We start from the raw sequence: 16,783 nt of genomic DNA on the forward strand, positions 1-16,783 counted from the left end.
GGGTGATGCTACACCCGACGGGGTCACCTACAGGCGGCTGCGGAGGCGGGCGCGGGGTCTACGAGAAAGCTTTTAGCCAGCAGCTGAGCTACCACACCACCGAACTGCAGGCAGCTTGCGCGTCAACGCGCCGCAGCCTTGGTACACGAGTAATTAATAGAAGATACAAAATACCCGAGCCGTGGTGTTGTGCCCCAGAAGAGCTCCAGCCCCAACGCACGCTGGAGGGATTTTTACCTTTGCGTGCAGACCCACGGGGTAACCACCAGCAGCAGAGGAGCGCAATTCTAAGACTAACACGTGGGAGGACCCGCTGATCATGGCTTGCACGGGAGGGCGAAAGGCGGCCTTAGAATATAATCCATTTCAGGTGCTCTTAAATCTCCCCAATACAACACAGAGCCCTTTAAGCAAAACTAAACAACTTCCTTTAGCCTAAATAAATATTAAACCTAAGTGATGCATTAATTTACTCCAGTTCACCAAAGGCTAACTCCTACCCAAACTGATCATTATAAAAGAAATCCTATAATCCCTCGCTCCCATTCAGGCTCAAAACATGTAATCCTGTGAATAAATCCAGAAAGAAAGTGTAACAAAACGGGCAATAAAAACTTACAGCATTCACATCTTTTCATCTACCATTAATACTGTAAACACTCTCTCGAAGGCCCTTGAGTATGACTAATCTAATGTTTTGGCTCCCAACGCTAATCGCCGAAAGAGCTCGCCTCTCCGTGTAACACCCAGCGAGATCCGCCGCCCCTCCAGCCGCGGCCCAGGACACCTCCACAGCGCCCATCCGCAGCGAATCCCGGCCTCAAATCCCGCAAAATGCTGCAAAATCAGCACGAAATGGAGCAAGTATGGTTCTAATAGCACCAGAGCGCAGAGCTTTTTTTTTTTTTTATTATTTTATTGCTTTGGAAGCCTGCAAGCTCCAACTGTATAAATGCCAATAACTTCCCAAGTTTTAAGGCTGCTGAAGTAAGAGATCAGATTTTAGCAAGTGCTTTCCAGGCAGCCAGCCAAACTTTTTCTGATTCACTAAAAGCAGCAAAGGGAGGGGGAGAGGGAGGGGGCTGGAGGGCTGATTAACTTCAGTTACCGCACAAGCGCAAAAAAATGTCTCCCCGCTGCAAAGGGTGCCGTCGCTGCGAGCCCTGCGCAGCCTGTTATTCCTCGGGTTTGAAAAAAAAACGCACCGGAGAAATACAGCAAACGCCTTCCAACCGCAGGGTAATTTACGGCTGTGGATCCTCTCCTGATGAGGAGGCTGCTCCGCCGAGGGGAGGCTCTGCTGGTGTTAGGTTCGAGCTGCAGTTTTCAGAGGGGATGAGAAAAAAAATGTGACGGGGGGATTTTTTTCAGGGGTGGGGGAGCAGGGGATGGGGCTGGTTTGGGTTTTAGCTCGGCCGGAGGGACGGAGCCCCCTCCAAGGCTGCGGCTGTGCTCATCCAGGAGCAGCCCTCGCTGCCGGCGGGTATCTGCCAGGGGCGAGCAGGTGCAATCCCGGCCAAAGCACCGCGCGGGGCCGAGGGGGTGGCAGGAGCAGCCCCCAGCCCCAGCGGGACGGTGGGCTGGAGCCGCCGGGGCAGCGGCACCTGCTCTGCCCGGCCCCACAGGTAGGTCTGCTCCGGGATGCCCCGCTAAAATCCCCATCCCAGGGAGGTGCGTGGCCCCGGGGCTGTTGGGGGGCAGCGGCCGCCCCGGCACCCCCAGCCGCCGTCCCCGTCCCACGGGCGCCTGGGCTGCAGAGCCTCGCCGCTCAGGGTGTTCCTCCAACGGCTTCATTCCTGCCGAGGCAGGATCAAAGGCAGGATCTGACTTGGACGGCTTTCTACTGAATAATGGGGAGGGAGCACGCAGCCTCCTTCTCCTGGCTAGGGAAACTCGTGTTTTTCAAAGTATCAGTTTTTGGGAGCAAGTTCCCTGGGAAGGGGGGGGAAAAGAGGGGGAAAAAAAAAAAGGAGGGCGAGCAGGAGAGCGCCTGCTCTTCCAAGGCAAGTGCATCAATCAACATTGTGCAAGGAGGAGAGTCCAGCACTCCCTCTCACATCATTAGCCAGGCTAATGCACTCCAGAGGATCCCGCTACCGGCGCACCCGGCTGCGCCCCAGCCCGCACTGGGCGGCCGAGCGCCCGCGGTGCCCAGCACAAGCGGTCATCGCAAAGGAGCCCAGCGAGGGGGACAGTCCCTTTCCAGGGCCAGTGACACTCCAGCAGCTGGCGCGCGGATCAGTTTAATACAGCTATAAAAACTAGAAGGGGAAAAAAGTGAAAGCCCTAGCCAAAACTGCCTGGCACTCGAGGTCAGCACGCCGCCTTTGTTTCTATTTTACAACCAAAAGCGAAAGAGGACAGAAAGGACACGTACCTGTACCTGAAAGCACAGCAGCAGGAAATGTAAACATCTGGAGAGGAGAAAAAAAAAAGCAACAAAAGATCAAATGATGCGGTAAAATGGTTAAAGTTGATTTTTTTTTTTTTGCTTTGTTTTTGTTTGCAATTTTTTAAAGGGTGCAGAGCGATGCTCCGCTTATAAAAAGGCTCGGGTCCCGATTACCACCTGATTGCAAGGAAAATGCAACCAGAGCCTCCAAAATGAAAGTTTAAAAAAAATAAAAACAACAAAAAATTTTTAAAAATAATAAAAAATATTTAAAAATATGCCATAATCCTTACAGGCAAGTGCAGGCTGAGAGCAGTGAATACATCGCTGGGCGAGGAGAGGGGGGAGGTCAGTGGCTTCACGCTAGCGGAGTGCAGTCCCCCACCGCCGCCCTGACATGGGAGCGATCCGGCCGGCGAGCTCCGCTCTGCTCCGCGCCGCTCCGCGCCGCTCCGCGCCGCCGAGAAGTTGTGGTACCGCCCGCTTTGCCTCCTCCGAGTGACTCGCTTAGGCATCAGCTCTCCTCTCCCCCTGTCTCTCCTCCTCCTCCTCCTCTCCCTCTCTCTCTCCGCCTTTGGGGGGGATGAAGGTGCTTATTGTCAGTAACTTCCGATCATCAGCCCGTGCCCCCCCGCCGCCCCCCCGGGCCAGCCCCGCCAGGCGGATAAAGCCTCTCCGCGGCCCCGCGCCCGCACAGCCCCGCCGCTCCGCGCCCCGCCGCTCCGCGGGGCGGCATGGCGATGCGCGGGGCGCGGAGCGGGAGGCGGGACCCGCCCGGGCAGCCCCCGCGGGGCCGGCACCGCCTGCGCGGAGGGATGGGGCACCGCCTGCGCGGCCCGGCCGGGAGGGCAGGGGCGGCGAGGAAAGGGGTTTTTTAAAGCAAAAGGAAAAAAAAAAAGGGGGGGGGGGAAGGGAGCGGGGCTGCGGCGGGGCCGCGCCGCCCCGGCCCCCTCCGCGCCCTCCCCGGCCCGACGGAGCGGGCGGTGCCGCTGCTCGCCCGAAAAGCGAGGGGGAACCCCCCCACAGACCCGCCGCTGCCCCACGGCCGGGCTGCCGCCCCGCTCCGTTCCGCGCCCCGCTCCTCGCAGCCGCGGCCGCTCCCGCACCGCGCCCGCCCGAGGCGGGGGGCGGCGGGCCCGGTGCGCACTTACCTCCGAGCGGGCAGGAGCGCGTCCCGTCCGCGGCGAGCCCCGGGCGGGCGCAGCGGGGCCCCGCCAGCCCCGGCGCGGCCCCCCGCGGGCCGGGGCACCCGCCCCCGCCGGCCCCCGGCCCCGCCGCCGCTCGGGCAGGGCAGCGCCGCGCCCGCCCGGGCCCATTAGCCCGGCCCGGCTCCCACGGCGGGATATTTACACCGGGGTCAGGTTGTCGGGGTTTGCCCGGCACTTCCCCGGCCGGCGGCCGCCGCTGCCCGCCCGCTTCGGCACGCTTCGCCTGCCCTCCAGCGGCCGCGCCGCCGCTCCGCACCCGCCGCACGGCCCGGCCCTGCCGCAGCGCTCCCGCAGCCCGGGGTAGAGCCGAAGCGGCTTCCCCCTCCTTGCTTTGTTTTAGGTAAAGAAAAAAATTCGCACGCTGAGAGCGTGCGGTAACTCTTTCCCTGTCTCTGAAAGCTCGTTTGTAGCAGAAAAAATGCCAGGAACTGTTAACCTCCACGCACAGCCTAACTCTCCGAAGAGAGCCTAACATCAGTTAACACCTTATTAAGTGAGAACATAACCATAGCTCATAACTCCGAGCTTTCCAAATTCTCCGCTCGAATAACAGCGCACATTGGTGCAGAGCATTTGGCCCTGCTGCTCCCACATCTGTGGGGACCGAACCGCTCGCTCCCCCCGTGTTTTCGGCCACAAATCAAGCAGCATCTTTAATCCCTGGAGTTCATCGCTGGGGACTCTTCAGACATCAAATCATACTGTTTTTTAGCCCATAGTTTCAGGCCCAAGAAGCACGGAAAACATTAAGAAGTTTGAAAACAGTGACCAAAGCAAGGTCTCATAAACCCTCCAGCAATAACACACGTACAGGATATATCTAATGGACTTTACGTTTCTGGTCTTATGGATCCACAAGCCAAAATTAAATCCAAACTGCTGTCAATTACTGATGCCACCGACATCAGTGGCACCAGGCATCCCTGTCACAGTGGTCCCACGGCACCTTGCCACAGCTGAAGGCTCTTTCCAAGGATGGTCAAGACCACCAGAGCCCCTTTCCTGAGCCCTGCAAGTTGAGCTCACCAAGATGCCCACGCAGAAATGGTACAAATAGAATTTGGGAACTCGCAGGATGAGAGCATTTACCTTAGATGTGAAAATATTCAGTATATTCCTAATCATCACCAATGTCTCTCTTCCTCGAAGCAGTTTGGGTGGGGAGGAACCTAGCCTACGCCACCTTGTGCCGTTGGGCGCTGCTCAGTCACCCACGGGAAAGGCACCCCACGGCGTGGGGTCAAGCCCAGCGTTTCCACATGCATCAGCCCATCACCCCGCTAAGTCCAGTATCTGCCGCCCAAGGAGACCCTGCACAACGCTCACGGCAGTTCTCCAAAGCCAGAAGGCAGTAATTCCTCCCTAATACTCACAGCCGCTCGTAGTCATCTGTGAGCATGAGCTTTGATTGCTCCTTCTCGGCTTTCCTGACCACCAACACTGAGAGCAATCAGAAAATTAATCTGAACTGTCTCAGAAACAGCCCCAGGGCAGGAGTCAGGCCCCGATGGGTTCTTTGGCCCTCCTCAAGTAATTTTTTTCCCTTTAACTCTTCTTTAGGCACAAACGCAAGGCTGTAAAATCCTTCTGCTGTAAATCACCTGCCAAGGGGGAAGATGGTAGAGGTTGGCTGTGGGAAGTCCTCATGGCCTCTCCGCCCAGCAGAGCTCGTGAAAAGGCCACCAAGTCTCCCACAGGTGGCCAGCGCACTGCAGACCGCACCAGGCCAAGGGTGTCATCCTCAGCTGAAACCCCATTTCTCCTGCTCCACCAACAGCCCCTGTCACCCTTCTCTCTTCCCAACCCGAGAGTTATCCTTGAGGAAGCAGGATCTATGCAGAAAATGGGAAACGGCAACTCGGGCCCCATCCTTGCCATGATGGTGCCAAGCTGCTGCACTGTTACAATTAGGCATTAGGTTCGTCCTGCCAAGCCTCAAAGCTCAACCCTTCATATAGGTGACATTTTGTGCCAGTTTTTCTCCTTCCACAAGACCAGAAAACACTCAGCAACTGCAATATGGAAGTCAGGATTTCTTGGTGAGGTTTGGAAACCCAAAGTATCCCACACGCGACCTGCCCTCCTCTCCCACCCGAGCAGAGCCTTCCACACACTGAGCGCATCAGCTGCTTCACATTACCAACACGTGGGCTGGCCTCGGGGACCTCAGGGTCTGCAAGTAGGACGCTGTTTTACACCTGTACACCCCAGTGATGCAAACGGTCTCTAAAGGGAAGTTCACGCTTTTCTACTGTCTGCCTTCGTAAGACCAGTCTGACATAGCAATGCCGTTGGCGATGCCCCGGGGAAGGGATGGAAGTCCCTACAGCGGCCGCGAGCACCCATCCCACCACTTCGGGGCTTTGCATGGCGGCAGCCCCATCACCCGCCTCTGAGAAAAGGCTCCTTAGACAGTGGCTGGTGGCGTTGCCCCACACCCGAGTCGGCCCAGGGCTGCTGCGCCCGGATGGAAGCGGCACAGCTAGAAAAGTAATTTGTGAAGCTGCCGCTCGCATTTATAATTTCAATTCCCCCAACAGCAGGGAAAATTACAGCAGCTACAGCAGAGCTGTGAGCTACGCATGGAAACACTCATCACTGGCCTGCGCGGTGCCGACATGCCGTGTGCCGGCAGCACGGCTGCCGTCCACCGCCGCATCCCGACCGGGGCTTCGGCTGCCAAAGGGACCGTACCTCACCTTCTTACGGCTTCACACAGTAGCCTGTCTTGGATTTTATGTTCTAGAAACTGCTGCTGTGACTGCGAGTCTTATACTGGAGGCTGCGTTTTGATGCTGTATTCCTGTACCACTTCTCGAGAAGTATTGGTAAAGATTTTGCACAGAGCAAAAGGCACCGGGACACCTCAAACAGAGAGAACTGCCAGGGTAACACCTGGTGGGTTGTTTTAAAGAGGGCACATTGGATTTTTCTATTTTCAATTATGAAAACATTTCATTTGCAATCACACACGAGTTCTTTATTTAAACTAGATCCACACTTTGTGCCTCAGTAATCTGACAAAGCCTTTTAATCTTTAAAATCCCAATAGTTACCTGGAAAATAATACCAATATTAAATGAATCTTAGGCTACCAGCCTGAAGAACACAGTTGAGCACAGAAAATAGATGACGCAACTCATGTACCTGTGGAAAAACAGAAATATCACTTAACTGCATGTTTCTATGAATATATGTGTGCGTGTGTAGATATATATATATAACATTAAGAGCTCTGTGCCCACACCTATTGCTTCACTGCTGAAGGCTGCTATTTGGTCTGATTCCCAACACAAACCCAGCCAGCACAGCCAATGCCCATGGAAAATGAACACCTTTCTTTTCAGCTGTTTATTTTTCGTACGGCATACTCAGGGTGCGAAGGCCGGCGCAGCCGAGAGCTTGAAGTTCATGACGTTTTGTGAAGCAAGACGCGGGCCAGGTAGGGTCTCTGCGCTGCAGGGCGCTCGCTGGGATCTCCCAGGGTTACTGCCTTTCACTCACCCGTGCAAATGCCTGAATTAAGACTATGTCTTACAGTGCCTCAGTGGCTTATTGGATTAGTGACTGCTCTTCAGCAGCTCAAATCGAAGTGGGAGCAGCACGACCTTTCGCTTGGAGGGCTGTGAAGGTGCCCCCGGTGAAATGAGTTTCCCTTGCCCTGCTCCAGTGGTCCATATCACCCAACGCGCGGACATTTCACAGAGCATGAAACCCCTTCAATGGGGCCAAGGACTTAGCAGCATGCTTGAGTGGGAAACCTTCCCACCCGCTGGACGCCCCTTCGGAATGTGAATGAGAAGCCAGCAAAGGCTGGCGCAGGATCTGGCCCCGCTGCACCCGGCACGCTGTGCCACCGGCGCCCTTTCTCCTTTAGATCCGAGATTTAAAGGAAAAAGAAAAAAACCTGGACTGATGTTTTACAAAGACCAAGTTCAGCTCTACATCTCAGCCCTGCCGCTGGCGAGCAAACCTGTGCGCCGTTTGCTCCCGTCACCTTCTGCATCTCCATCCTTGGGTGGCTTCAACAAGCGGTTCTTACTGAAAATGAACTTGAAGAGGATTTCTACATTTTAAACCCTCAGCAAAAGGAAAGACAGCTTTTAGAAGGGCTGCGGTGCATATTCTGTCTTTATCCAGTTTACACACAAAAAGGCAACTTCATCCCAAGGTAAGACGGGGTTTTAGAAACACTTCTGCCACGTAGCCTGGGCAGGCAGGGCGGGGATGCTCTGCAGTTACTGCCATTTGACAGAAGAGCCGCCTCAAAACAACCCTGAACTGATACCCGGGAGGACAGGACTTAAGCCTGAGCACCGCGACATTCACCCACAACCTTGCGCAAGGAACACGGTGAAGAGCAAACCGTCAGGACTCGGATTCAGCCAGCCACAAAGCGCCGGGCTAAGGCCCTGATCTGAAGCTCTGGAAGCACAAAGCACAGAGCCACACATATAGATAGGTAGAGGGGGAGAGAGAGAGAGAGAACTTGCATGAAAATTCTGCAAGCAATTTGCAAGTCGTCGGTGTCTTAGGTGGCAGCATGGCCAAAGCCCGGGAGAAGAGAGGGAAAGGCCGTACAAAAGGTTAACAAGCAAAGCTGCAATTTCTAAATGAAAACGCATCCCCTGAGACAGAGCCCTGCGAGCAACCGCGTGGGAAAGGTGTTAGCGAGGGGCAGGTCAGAGCAGCCAGGAGCAGCAGAGGTGGACAGCTTTGTTCACTTTCTGTAGCCTTCTTCAGCCCCTACCACTGCTAACGCACCCTGCGACGCTTCCCCGCGTTGGACGGGTAGCAGCAGAAAGCAGCAGCTCCGCACTCCTGCGTCAGCAGGGTTTGAACACAAGAGGAGCACGCGATGGCTTGGTGTCGAGCAATTTTGACGCTTTGCACCCACGGCTGGTCCCCAGCACCTTGCTTCACCGCAGGCCGTCAAACAGCAGCTGCGGGGCTGGAAAGCTGCTGGGTGCTGGTGCTCAGCCCCTGGAGCTCCCGGGTTTCACTGCATACCAAAAGGCGCAGGAAGGCTCACTTATCAGTTAACTCCAGATGGAATTTCGGTTTTAGCATGCTGAACTTTCTCCCTGGACATAAACAAACCAAGCGTGGAGGAACAAAAGCAACCCAAACCATACATCGTCAGCTTTTACACTGGGATTTCACCAAGCCCCGAGACAGACGAAGAGCCAGGGAGATCAGCAGAGACCCACTGCGTGTCTGCAATCGCTCTGCTGGTTGCCTGGACTTTGAAAATGCATGGAGGCAGGGGAAATGAACTGAAACTCCGAACAAAGGCATAAATACAGTGAAAGCAGAAATGCTGAATTCCCACACCAAGCATTTGAAACACTAAATCAGAACATGCGTAACAGAGCTTTCCTTCACTGCACTAAAAAAAGAACCCAAAATAATGCTTTTGCTGCTGGGTGCCTTATGCTCACCGAGCTTTTAGCTTGTGACCGTTGAGCTGTGCTTTTTAAGCCCCACAAATCAGATGCCAACCTGGAACACGCGAACTGCCACGCCAGCCAGTGGGGATGGCACCAGGAATTAGAGACATTAATCCTGCAAATACAGAAGCATCAATCCCATGCGGTGACCCAGGACCTGGGTGGGTCAGGGTCTTGGTCAAGAGACCTGAAGACTGGCACTGTTGAGACGCAGGTGTGGCATGACCCCAGCTTTTTAGCAAGAAGTATTTGCTATTTAATAGCTGCTAGGAAGAGGTGAAGGTCTCTATCTGGAGCCTGGATAAAGACAACACATCCATTGTTCAGCGTTAAGGAGAGAATAGCTGTGAGGAATGATCTGAAGTCCCTTAACGGTGAGCAAGAGCTCACACAGATGTATCAGTACAGCTCCATTGGAGTTTTCCCTGCCACGACCAGGGGAGGCCTCTTTTGGCCACCAGGAACTCCCGCCTTGGTCTGTCTTGGAGAATGAAGACTGAAAAAGCACATAATGCACGCCAAATATAAGCAAACATAAAATAACAGAATAATGGAATAATATAAAATAAATAAGAAATACATAGAATAGGATATCAAGCATGGCAGCTTTCATCCTGTGGCATTAATAAGGGACCACAAACTGGGACACCCTTCTGCAGACTGGGAGGGAAGGGAGCTGGGGCAGGGCAGAGCACCTCCCAGAGCCCTGGGAGGACGGAGGCGGCCAGGAAATCCCCAAAGCTGCCACCAGCCAGCCCAGCGCTGCAGACAGGCCGTCCTGGCTCCAGAGAGAGCAGGGATGCTCCTGAGAGCTTCTGCAGCCAACGGCCCTGCCTGGCCTTCTTGGGAACAGAGGCAAGAGCAGCGTCTCTTCCAGCTCTAGACCATCTGCACGTCTCATGACCCCATGCAAAGGCAGAACCCAGCATGCTACAACCCTGACTCGGATGTGTATCATTATCTAACAAAGCCTCTTATTCAGCAGCCAGGATTTCAGGGTTTGCGAAGGTTTTTCTCCACCAAAACACCTCCTGAATTTCAATGGCATTTAGGAACTGAAACCTCCGATTCCTCTGAAAGCTCCAGCACACTCGTTAAACAAATCTCAGTGCTTTATCAGCAGAGGAATGAGGAAAACCAAATCACTGAAAATGATGGACATCAAGCTAAAGGAGAGACCAGTGGACTCGTTCAATGGGCTGTTCTCCTGGGTAGCCCACCTCTGGTGCCCAGGACTCCTCACCCCATGCCCCCCAGCCTGGCCACCCCTGCTCCGCTGTCCTGCCTGTCCTGCACAGGAGGATGCCCATGGGCTTTCCTTGGTCCCACCACTCCAGAGCATTGCAGCTCCCCTCTGAAAGCATGTGGCAGCTGCTCGAATGCTTCTGAAGGGAGGCAAGAACAGGCAAACTTCTGCAGACAACCCTACACAAACCAGTGGGAAATTCCGCTTTCCAGCCTTTGCACTGCATTAAATCCTAGGGCTTGGCTTCTTGGATTTATATTCCTCCATGGTTTCATTTTTCCCTTAAAAAAAAAAAAATCACAAGCTGTTAAGCTTCAAAACTTAATATTTCCTTAACTTGGAGCTTTTCAGCTCGACAGCTCTTAAACATAAACCTCTTTGACTGAAGTCTCCTGAATTAAGCTGTCTCCAGCAAGTCACCATCTCAACCCTCGTCTGCAAAGCCTCCTTCTCTCTGGGATGACCGATCCCTTCCCACGCCACCGTTGTGGGCTCCTGCCCGCTGCCCCTGCACTGCTCCGGGTGCTACCTCCCAGGCAGGACCTCACATGGAGCAGCAGGACCACACGTGTCCCCACAGCTGGCGTGTGCCACCCCTGGGGCAGTTCGGGGTTGATGCACAGACAGCTGCAGGCGCTGAGCAACTGGTGACGGCCTGGACCTCCGTGTCACTGTCTTCAGTGATGGCACAACTGAAGGAGCAACTCGGAGCAACCTCGGAGCAACTCAAGGTGGCCTTGAGACAGACACGGGACTCTTTCTGGAAAAAAAAAAACCACAACACTGAAAAAAGTACGTTTCTACTAATCCTTCTGAAGAGGAGCTGTAGGCCACACCTCGGTTCAGAGCAAAACTCAAAAAATATAGCAGATGGGTGGGTCATCTTCTTTGCTGTTTACATAAAAATATACCCAAACACGTCCTTTTTCTGGAAAATCAATGTCACAGGTCAGCAAGGAGACATCTCTGGAAGTCCCATTCTCCTGGGCACGCACAGGCACCTCGCAGCCCTACAGCAGGTAAGGCTGGATGCTCCATCCACTTGCGGTACAGCGGCAGGGCTGGGCTTTTATCACCAGCTCTCTTCCCCGTGACTGAAACAAGGGCACCCGCCTCTGATGGGCTCAGTGAGACTTTGCCAAGCAATGCAGAAGGGGGAACGGATTCACGCAGGAGCACCGCGTTGGCAATGGCGTTCAAGGTTTTTCTAGAGACTGAGGGAGCAAGACTGACCAGGGAAAGACAGTGCTGCTCACAGCTCTGGAGGAGAACTGCTAAGGATCCGAAGTAAGACAGAGAGGAGAAGCCTGAGGAGCAGTGATGGACCAAGTTAGCAAGGAGAAGATGTAGAACTGCGAATGAGTTGGAAGGGACTATCAAGAACCATAAAGCTAGAGGGAACAAGCAGAAGCATCTCTCCTAGTTTGAGACCCTAAAAAAAGAAGCCAAGATCCCCCAATCTCCCTGTCCTTCTATGGTCTCTGGAGATCACAAGGCCTGGGTCCCCTTCATTATGGTGATCCCATGACACGTTATTGCTCTTAGCTACAGAGGGGGTCATTTAGTTAAAACTTATTTCCATGTGGAAAATTTTAAGGAAATGCTTAAGAGTATGGGAAGAAGAGCTAAGGGGCAGGGAAGAATGTCCTAAAGGCCCAAGGTGGCCTTATTACTAAATTGAAAGCTTTGCCTATTAGCCGTAGTTGTCCACTGTCCTCAGTGTCCACACACGCATTTACATACAGGGAACAGCTAAAGCAGCAGGCACTTTGGGAAGCAATGCTGGGATAATATATACTGTGATCACTAGCAGCCTCTCATCAAGGACATTCTTGGGAAAGTAGCACAATTAGAAGCTTTGGGACAAATGTAAGGAATAATGGGAAAAGTTACACAAATCAGGCACTGATAAAGGTGGCTACAGCAGTGAAATGCCAAGTACCTCGACAAGCTATAATAAGCCTTCAACCCTCCCTGCACTTATTTCTCATGAGAAAAGATCAATTAGAAAACCTCAGGCTTAATTTGAAAATAGCTTTGAAAATTTACATCCTCATTCAAGAGGAACTTATTTTCTCTTAAATACCAGATAAGTCAACAGAATTGGATGGGGCTCGGCAGGCTTAGGGCCCCAGCAATTAGTGGAAGGGATCTTGAGTAAGACTGCAGGACCTTCTAACAAAATCACCTTTAGTTTTAAAAAAAAAAAAAAGACTGTTTCTAGTACCAGCATAAATCAAACACTAAGTCTAAGATGAACCAGGTGCATCAATTCTGTTTTGAATGGCCTAATTATGTTCCCTCCTTCTGCCATTTGCTGTTGGAGTACGCCGGTTTCCACCCCCTCGGCTGGAGAAGCCTCTGGGCAGCAGCACATCGCTGCCTGCGGGGCCACCTCTGGCAGCGGCAGGCACCGGTGGAGGTCCCTGCTGAGCACCCCACCGAGGGTCTCCGCTCTTCCCATTCTCACTCTTGACCCTCAACCGCCTTTTTAGCTCTTTTGATTCATTGCCCTTTCTTGTTCTTTGTTTTCTCCCAGGATCCTTTTCCTATAGAGGCTCTTCTGGCTCGGTAGGGAGAGCTGAAGTGGTGGAAGGGGAGAAGAAAGTTTCTGAACAAAGTAAGGAGCAGAGCAAAAGTCATCCCCGTACAACTGACCACAGGCCATGCATGCATACAATTAGAAGAGTCCAGTGGTCTCCATGGCACACTTACGTTCATCTTAATTAACATTTAATATATTTGATTGATTTATTTGGTCCAAATTAGGCATGGCTTAAAACCCACTTGCGTAACTGAGAACCCAACAGCCAGCCACTGAAGAGCTGATCCAACACCACACACAGAATTGCTCCCAAAAGTGTAAATGTAGATAAAAAACCACCGGCGAGCAGAGAGCAGGGGATTCCCTCTGCTGCCTGCCAAAGGAAGGACAAGTCAGGCCCTTTCAGACACACCTGGAAGTCCCGAACAGCTTCTCCTGTGCCCCATCAGGCAAGCTCAGCTCTCCTCGTTCAGATTGCGAGAGCCAGGACTCAGACAAAGCAACCCTTAATAAATACCAGATCAGAAAACCTCCAAACCTCACACAACAAAACCAATTGCACTTGCTGCTGCTTGCCAGGACCTACTGCCCATTAGACAAGGCCAGGGAATAAAGGCGCTCCATCTAACACTTAGCTCCAAACCACCCAATTCATTTGCAGCTTTTTCTATGACATTTCGAAAGTAGGATCCAGTCTTTAATTCCCCTTTGGGAAAACGGCAAGAGGAAAAGGATCTATGTGCTCGTTCCACAGGGAAAGAGGGAAGGAAAGAAGTTGGGAGAGTTTGGCTGCTAGTCAGTAATGGCACACTGGAAGGAGACAGGACATAGCTTGGGGTATCTGGGTAAGATTTCTAGAGAGGGAGAGGACAGAGAGCATGTTCCAGCATGAACTTAGCCCCTGAGGGACTGTCTGGGTGGCAAGAAGCCCAGAACCGCCACCCATCCTGGCCCTGTTTTCCATTACCTCAGCCCACACACGCTCCCTTCCACCCTCCTGCCAGCCATGCTCCAGTCGTTCCTCTCCAAAGGCTGCAACGAGCTGAGCACAGGCAAAATAACAGAGCCCCATACTCATCATAGCGCTTGGGGTCAGAGACACCGTTTTAGCAAGCTAGTTCGAGTCACAGGAGCAAACAGAACCCTGAGACAAACCTAAGGTGGCCACAAGTACTTTTCTTGAACACCCCAAGGAGTAAGACACAGATCAAGACCTGAAGCTGGAAAAGGTTGTTTTGCTGTAGGACAGTATCCCTCTCTTACCACCTCCTCTGAAATCAGATGCCCAGAAACGCTGGGGACTTGGGGACAAAACAATCCATACGGAGCAGCTGTAGCTGCAGCCAACACTGCGCAGCAGAGGACCGCGCTGCTGCACACCCTGCGTGGTCCCGCACGCCCGCCCAGCTGTGGGGCCTTCCCCGTGTCCTGCGCAGGGGACCGCCACCGGCTACCCGCTCATTGCAGGGAATGAAACACGGGAGGAAAGGAAGCATGGAAAAAGCAAGGAACAGAAGGGTCCTGCAACAGGAAAGGCAGCAGGGGGAGAAATTCATGGAGAAAGGAGAGGTCAAGGGACAGCCACCCAGAGAGGCATTTTACCATCCTGTAAAGGGAAGGCAAGTTGTTTTCCCATGTAGACTGAGAAAGCCTCTATTTGCATCGATGCACTTGACCATGTACCTTCCATGCTCTCAAATAAGCCATCCTCAAGGACCAGGATCACACAACCCTCAAAACTACCAAAACATGAGGGCTTTGTTGCAATCATGCCATTATTACCATGGTAAAAACATGTTTCAACTCCGCAGAAAGTCGAGAACAGTACTTCAATAACCCACATCTGGTATTTGGGATCTTCTCTTCAACAGGTATTTTCACATCTGAGCTCAAACTAAGATTTTTGGAATTCAACCTTCGAGGCTCTGTTCAAAGTAGAAGAACTGGCAGCTGCATGTAATATCCTAGAGGATGCGGCTGCACAGCCCAGCAGCCCCACAGGAGTCATCGGATGGCCAGTCCCAACAGGAGCGAAGTGTTTGGAGCCGTGGCTGGCAGGAACAGGCGAGGTCTGTTCCTGGGAGGGATGGGGCAGACCGCCCGCAGCCGGGAGCAGGGCAGGGGACAGCCACGCTGACCCCCTTGCACAGCCAGAGCTGTACGAACACACACTGGCAGAAAACGGGGAGCAAGCTAACCGGGGCCAAGTGAAGTTATCATTTTTATGCCATGATGCAGATGCCTCAAAAGATGCCTCATGATGCTTAACGGCAGCCTGACAGAGATTTGACTTACATTGTACCTTGGCTACAGCACAGGAATACGTCTTCCTTTAGAACTGCCCATACGGGCTCCATCTTCTGCAATCCCTGTGCCAAGTGTGGCTGCACCCCGCAGACCTGCTTTGGTCAGCGACCTATAGACAGACAACACCCTGGCTTTTCTTAAAAGTTTAATACTCGGAATATTTTATTGGCTGGATAGCCTCTTACTGAAATTACTGCACAATTTTCACTTGTTTCAGCCAAAATTGAGAGCAATTTTGCTTAAATAAGCCTGTCTGTGCCATTAGCTCTATTTCACCAGGGAAATTTGCTCTCACTTGTGCATATGACATAATCTATTGACATAACCCCACCGAAACAGGCATTTCAAACCCTTATACTCTGCCATTTCACATACTGCAATTATACTCAAGCTTAAATGAATCTTTGACACTAGACTTGCACTGCATTTCACTTCTCTACCATGCACTTTGCTTGGCTTTGTTTTCCCAAGAACTATCTGCTTCTGGAGACTTGCGTTGCTTTCCATCATGCTCAGAATCTCAACTATAGAAACTAAGGTTTTTGTAATAGCAAACCTTCAAAAAATATTTCCAGTGACAATTTTACAAACCAGATTATATATTTTGCTTCTAGAACACCTTCGAAAAAAGAACATCCAGCAAAAAGAAAAAAAAAAGACTCCATGCCCAATTAGCACGACCCAACAAAGGCGTTTACCATGTCCTGTGAAGGTAACCGCTGTAGGACCCCACTGTGCAAGTCCTTCAAGTGGAAAAAACCTCAACCTGCTAAAGCCTGCTTTAATGCCCTGCTGTTCTCAAACTTAAAGATTTTCCTGCTGCGAAAAATAGAAGCCAGTTGCATTAATTCTCACACATAGCAAGGATTAAATCAGTTTAATAGTTACCATGCAACTGCTTAAATGTTTTAAGTATTCTGTCTTCATACCATTACTGCAGTTACTACACATAGATACAGCTTCAAGCATTTGAAGTGAAACAGCATTTAGACAAGAGTCTTGAGGAAGAGCCCAGTGCCAGGCGTGATATCCACGTACCCTTCTACCTTGGCATTTCTACTTCACATGACAACCAAGAATGGTCCAAAAATTTGTTTTAACTCAGCCTCTTAGTATCATTGGTAGGCAATAATCAGGAAAAACCCAAGGAACTGTGATAGGACTACGTACCCACCTGAGCTTTGGGGATTTGCTGGAGGATTAGCTCCTCATCATTCCCAGGAATTTATCCACTGGCATTGATCTCCCTCAGTGAGCTCTCTAGGCACACCCTACAGCATTCAAGCTAATTCCCTTCTCCACAAAACCCTCACAGGAGTCATTAGTGAGACAATCTCAGAGACTGTAGCCCCTCAGAGGAACAGCACAGCCAGCAATTCCCAAATCAAAAGTATTACATTTTACAAGTGGAGTCACAAGCCCTACCAACAACTCAGTTGTTAGAGAGAAACCATAAACCAAAGAGCAATGAAGCGGGTCAGAAATCAAGATGCAGGAAAGGCTGGTTTAGGCAATTATGTAATTAGTGGTCACTTCCAGACAAGAATAAAGTCCCACTTACCACTTAAGTCTTCTCACCAATCATCTGCTCAGTAGCTGTAAAGCTCATGGAATTGGAGTAAAGTTGTTTTTAAA

The 16,783-nt window shown here is 52.0% G+C and overlaps 1 long non-coding RNA gene across 1 annotated transcript; it reads right to left on the minus strand.

Moving 5' to 3' along the window:
* Positions 1-507: 507 nt before the first annotated feature.
* LOC142088606 (uncharacterized) lies at positions 508-3,092 on the minus strand. The gene is made up of 3 exons (XR_012675882.1): positions 2,686-3,092; positions 2,378-2,414; positions 508-1,317 (listed from the first exon to the last, which is right to left on the minus strand). It is a non-coding gene; the product is annotated as an uncharacterized LOC142088606 (long non-coding RNA).
* Between the last annotated feature and the right edge of the window lie 13,691 nt (positions 3,093-16,783).

Source organism: Calonectris borealis, chromosome 15 (genome assembly GCF_964195595.1).
Source record: "Calonectris borealis chromosome 15, bCalBor7.hap1.2, whole genome shotgun sequence".
Lineage (NCBI taxonomy): Eukaryota > Metazoa > Chordata > Aves > Procellariiformes > Procellariidae > Calonectris > Calonectris borealis.